Source organism: Pteropus medius, unplaced genomic scaffold (genome assembly GCF_902729225.1).
Source record: "Pteropus medius unplaced genomic scaffold, Ma_sr-lr_union100, whole genome shotgun sequence".
Taxonomy (NCBI): Eukaryota; Metazoa; Chordata; class Mammalia; order Chiroptera; family Pteropodidae; genus Pteropus; species Pteropus medius.
This window is the reverse complement of record NW_024354504.1, coordinates 264,534-269,724: the sequence shown is the minus strand read 5'-3', so window position 1 is coordinate 269,724 and position 5,191 is coordinate 264,534. Positions and strand designations below refer to the sequence as shown.

At 58.2% G+C, this 5,191-nt stretch overlaps 1 long non-coding RNA gene across 1 annotated transcript in view; it reads right to left on the bottom strand.

Annotated features, from left to right (window-relative positions):
* The window catches only part of LOC120596525 (uncharacterized), a 14,809-nt gene extending 10,220 nt beyond the window's left edge, over nucleotides 1–4,589 (bottom strand). Inside the window, exon 1 of the long non-coding RNA XR_005651188.1 lies at nucleotides 4,578–4,589. This is a non-coding gene — a long non-coding RNA (uncharacterized LOC120596525). The remainder of the gene's footprint in view (nucleotides 1–4,577) is intronic.
* Nucleotides 4,590–5,191: the final 602 nt, after the last annotated feature.

Genomic DNA, 5,191 nt, shown 5'->3' with positions numbered 1-5,191 from the left:
CCGTCCCCATGCCCCAGGCATGGGACTGCGGAGATTCTGACGGCCTCAGAAGGGCCATGTGCACGGCTGTTCCCTGGAAGGAAAGCAGACCCAAGACTTCGCTTTGTCAAGTCCCTTTAAAAACCGCTGCACGTTAAGTGGCCTGAGCACACTGTCATATGGCATTAATTTAGGGAATGACGGCTGATAATTGACCCTTACTTTTTTGGCAACGTCTGACAACGCCCACCCCCCTGAGCGGCGAATACTTCAGCATCCGTCCCAGAAAGTCGGCCCCGAGCCCCCGGCACGACCAGCGCCGTGTCGCGGGCCCCCCGCCCGGAAAACGCTGTTTGGCACGCCAGCGACTTTCCCACGGCCGGGTCGGTGCCGCCTGCCTCCGGAGGGGGCGGGTCACAAAGAGGCAAGTACACAGCGACAGGGACTCAGTCCGCGTTCAAATCCACAGCGCCTTCCAGGACAGGACCGGACACGGGGAACGGCCGCCCCCTCTGCGTCGGAGCTCGGCTCCGGGCTTTCCGCGGGTGGCATCGAGCATCGGGGACACTGAGCCACTGGACACCTCCAGCACGAGCCCCTGGCGCCTACCGGACGTGTCAGTGCCGGGTCCGGCCTGGACTCACTCCAGCGCCGTTTGCTCCTCGCCAGCTGGCGGCCACCGTGAGGCCATGAAGCCACCCCTGTCCCCTTGTCCCCACCCCACCCCCACGGCTCACATGGGCAGGCGCCCTGCGGGCACCTCGAACCCGTTCCAATAACTGAGGGCATTGGCCGGACCATCCGCCGGGCCTCATCCCCGTTCCTCAGGCCTCCGTGGGCTTCTAATGAGTTCGCCGGGGGCCGTGGGGTCACCGCCTTCGCCGACACGTGTCCCCGTCCCCACACCTTCACCTGGAGATTCGGGAGGTGCCACCTCCCGCTCCGCTCCTGACGGCCTAAAATGATCGCGAAGTTGGACGCCCGGGTCTCTGCCCGGAGTCCCGGCTTCCTTCGTCCGTCCCCACTGCCTGGTCGCTTGTCCTGACCGTTGTTGTTCAATCACGTATGCCCGGGTCTGGAGTCTACGCGGACCCCAAAGCCATAAGTCGGGCCTGGGCTGGGAAAGCCTGGGCAAGGGCTCAGCTGCTCCGTGGCCTCCTGGGCACCCCTGTGGGGTGCTCGTGGCCTCGGCACAGTTAACCCTCCACTGGCCTCCCTCCCTCCCTCCCTCCCTCCCTGTCCCCTGCTCCACGCGGTCACCTCGCTCACCACCCCTGCTCTCTCCTCTCCACACCAGCTCTCGGCGCGGCGGGTGGGGGCAGCGGCCATGTGCTTTCGGTTTTGCTCGGCCTCCTGTCCTGTGATTAGAGGGAATGTCACTCATTCAGAATCCCGTTCTCACCCCGCCCGCGGTGGGCGGCTTTCAGGGCTGGCCCCTCCATGACTGCGGTGCTCAGGCCGCTGTGACGCCCCCTCCGATGGGGACAGGCACAGTGACGGGGTCACACGCAGCACTGGGCCCAGCAGACGGACCGTCGACTGCCTTCCCTGTGCTTCTGCCTCGGTGCAGCAGGCCAGCGCGGCCGGCAACCAGGGACGCCCGTGACCCGCCGCCTGTGAGGGACAGAGTCCAGCCAGTAACTGAAGGGCGCGTGGCCGCAGCCGACGCCCCCCGGGCCACACCCGGATCCCTGGCCCACGGGACACACGCTTGCTTTGAGGCACCGCACGCGGGAACGCGCGTCCCCCCGACGAGGCGTCCGCAAACCTCAGCGTGTCCGCGAGGGGCCCGTGCCATTGGCGTCACGTGTGCACGGCCAGCTCCTCTGCCGCCCTGACGCCCAGCGCACTGGCCCTCGATGCTGGGGCCACAGGCAGCGGACGGGGTCGATGCTGTTTGAGAGCGACTCTGCTGCGCAGTCTCCTTCCTCGAGACGGCTACTGCCTGGGATCGACCCTCTGGACTGGCTCTCGGTTTGAAGGTTGTGGAAGAACCGGCGTCTGAGACGTGCGCCGCCGCCGTGCTGCGGGCTGGCTCCGCCTCGCGGCGCCACGGGACTGTCACCCGCAGCCGCCCCGACGTCTGGTCGACACCTCGTTTGTGTCGTCCCAGGATGCTTTGCTGCACCTCAGCGCTCGGTGCCCCGACCCCGCGGCTGTCGTCCCATTGCCCTGTGACACGTGCTCTTTCTTCCTTGATCGTCAGGTAAAGGACCCTGCTCGGCGTGCCTGCCGCGTGTCACCCCGTAACACCGATCCTCAGTGGCTTAAGACAGCACAAGGTCATTGGCTCATGGGACATGTGCCTTGCAGGTCTCTGTGGCTTTCTCCAGCATCGTCACTGTCCCCATTCCTGGTCCTGGACTGTCTGGAACCTGGCCTCTGCTCAAGCAGAGAGGACTGTGGCCCTGTGCCCCCAGATGCACCCCGGTTTGTCCCAGAAAAGACATGGGCCACTTCACTCAGCCCCATGGCAGGAGCAACCCCTTGCATGTCCTGCCAGGGATCAGAGAGCCAGGGCGTCCGGCCCTGCCACGTGTCCACGAAGGGGACCCGAGGTATGCAGCCCCCGGCGTGGGCGCCACCACTGGAGCATGCTCGCCCACCTCGCGTGTCCGTGGTACACGGGGTCCAGGCCAGGGACGGGCTGTGACCTGGGCAACCTCTTCCAGTCTTGGCTCTTTTTGCTTTTTTGAATTTTAGCGAAATACTCAACTCTCCAAATCTCAGTTTCAGTGGGAAAAGGAGATAGCTAGTACCCACCCACAGTGCTGCTGTAAAACTCAGGGCAGACCGTGGAGAACAGACATTTTATTTGGGGTCTGGCACACTGGCAGTATTTGACAAACAGTAGCACTTGCTACTGTGGTTTTAACCACACTTTTAATACATGTATATATCTATTTAAACATCATAATTTTCATGAAGGTGTGAACTGGGTTCCACAAAAAATCAAATAAAAAAATATTGTTAATTATTTTAAGGTCTGGGGCTCGCGCCATTGCTTCTCTGTCCTCCCCAGGACTCCTGGAGTGGTGCCTTGTGAATATTCACCGGAGGATTAAAGTGACTGTCCCAGTTTCTTCTCTGGACAGCCCCACAGTCTACGGGGAGAATAAGAGGTTTGCCCTGAACGATTAGTTCAGAAATGTATCCCAGCAAACACAGTGGCGTGAAAGCTGGAAGAAACGATTTTCTTTCTACCAAGACAGATGTGCTTGGCGCAAAGCCCGCGTTTGCAGAGAGCACGTGACAGCAGTGCTGATTGCCGTAAGCATCGTGTGGTTTCCGAGAGCTCGAGATTGCACCTAGAGACATGTGTTACTTCAATTGTCTGCAGGTGTGTTGTACTTAATTCATTAAAGATGCATTTCAGAGTCAGTTTGAAATATTACCTCATTGATGTGGGCGAAAGGTTGCCGGGAAGTGTGAACTGCGCAGCCTGGACGCACCTGTGGGTTCTGCCTTTTCCCCTGAGACCAGGGCGGGGTGGAGTTTTGAGTGAGACCATCTCTTAGCTCATCTGACCACCTATCTGCTGAAGCACCTTGGCCCCCGGGTCAGCTGAGATTCCCTTTTTTAAAAATTCTTTTTGCCACATCTGTTAGAAAAGAATGCCGCAGCGATAGTCTGCAAATCTGGGTGTGTAAGTGCATCGGTACCGTACTCTATCTGGCTATGTTTTTCATGTGAAGAAAACTATTCTGAATACTTAAATCTGAATTATGTCCTGGTTTTGCTGAGGGATCGATTGGCGGGCAACCTGGAGAATTTCACTTTCTTCAAACTTAACTCTTTTAGGGGACTCCTGTGAGCGGAAGTGACGCTCAGGTGCAGGGGTTGCTTTGCAAAAGACAGAGCAAGTACGCTAAGGGATTAGAATGCCACCTCTGCGAAAACTTGGGCAGAATTACCTCCCACACTTAGAGGCTATAGCTCAAATCTGTCTTATGAATGTAAATGTTTTAATGTTTTTAAAAATTACGAATAATCCCGTTCCTGGCTCGGAGCTCCTCAAACCCTTGGAATTTCCTGAGATGAGAGCAGAAGGTGTCTCTTGTTAAGTGACTAAGTTGATTTTGGACCCCTAAGGATGGGCTGGTGGCCGGGAGAACCCACCGTGTGATTGGAGGGTTGGAACTTTTAGCATCTCCACCCGCCAGCATCTGGTGGGGAGGGGACAGGGGCTGGAGGCTGAGTCCTATCTCCAGTGGCCAAGGGTTTAATCCATCACGCCTACATAGTGAAGCTTCTGTAAAACCCAAAAGGACGGGTTCAGAGGGCCGCGGGGTGGGTGACATGTGCAGCTGCGTGGAGGGCGACACGCTCGGAGCACGGCGGCTCCGGGAGCCTCTCCGCCTTGTCCTACGCATCCTCCGCCTGCTGTTCCCGAGCCACACCCTTTTCTAATGAACCGGTGGCCTCGTGAGTAGACTGTCACTCTGAGTTGTGAGCTGCTATAGCCCACTAATCCAGCCCCGGCTGGCGGCTGTGGAAGCCTCCTGCCTACACGTTCTGCAGCCTCAGGCCAGCAGCACGGGTGACGACCTGGGCTCATGAGCTGCATCTGAGGTGGGGAAGGTCTTGTGAAGCTGCACCCTCAACCCGAGGGACAGACGCTCGCCAGGTAGACGGTACCGGACTGAGGTGAATGGTAGACACCGCTGGTGTCGGAGAATTGCTTGGTGAGGGAAACGCCACCCACAGGAATTTGGTGTCAGAATCAGAAATAATAATCATATTTGCTTTATTTCATTTGTCTATTCATACTTTTAAATTTATTTACCCGTTCACTCCATAGTTGGTTACACATTTCGTTATCACTATGTGCGATATTACACATATCGCACATAGTGATAATGAAAGGAAGATGTTTGGGGCTACCCAAAGCAGCAGCGTCACCGTCTCCGTGAGCTGGCTACACGAGGCTCTGTCGTAAGAAAAGACGACGGGCAGCTCGGACTTGGGAGGGGAGCAGAGGCAGCGAGCGAGAGGTTTAAGGGCGCCGGCAGCGTAAAAAGCGCGCTTGGGGCTGCTTCGCGATGCATGGTTCTGGTGACCTACCTGAAATAACGTGGCGTCGGTCACGCCTTGAGCTGTGACCAGGGAAGCCAGGCTGGGGACTGAGCGCCCCCAGGCGGAGGCAGCCAGCACGTGGCGGCCCCAGGTGCTGATCCTGCCGATTCCTGCTTCTCTACATCAGGTTTGAAGA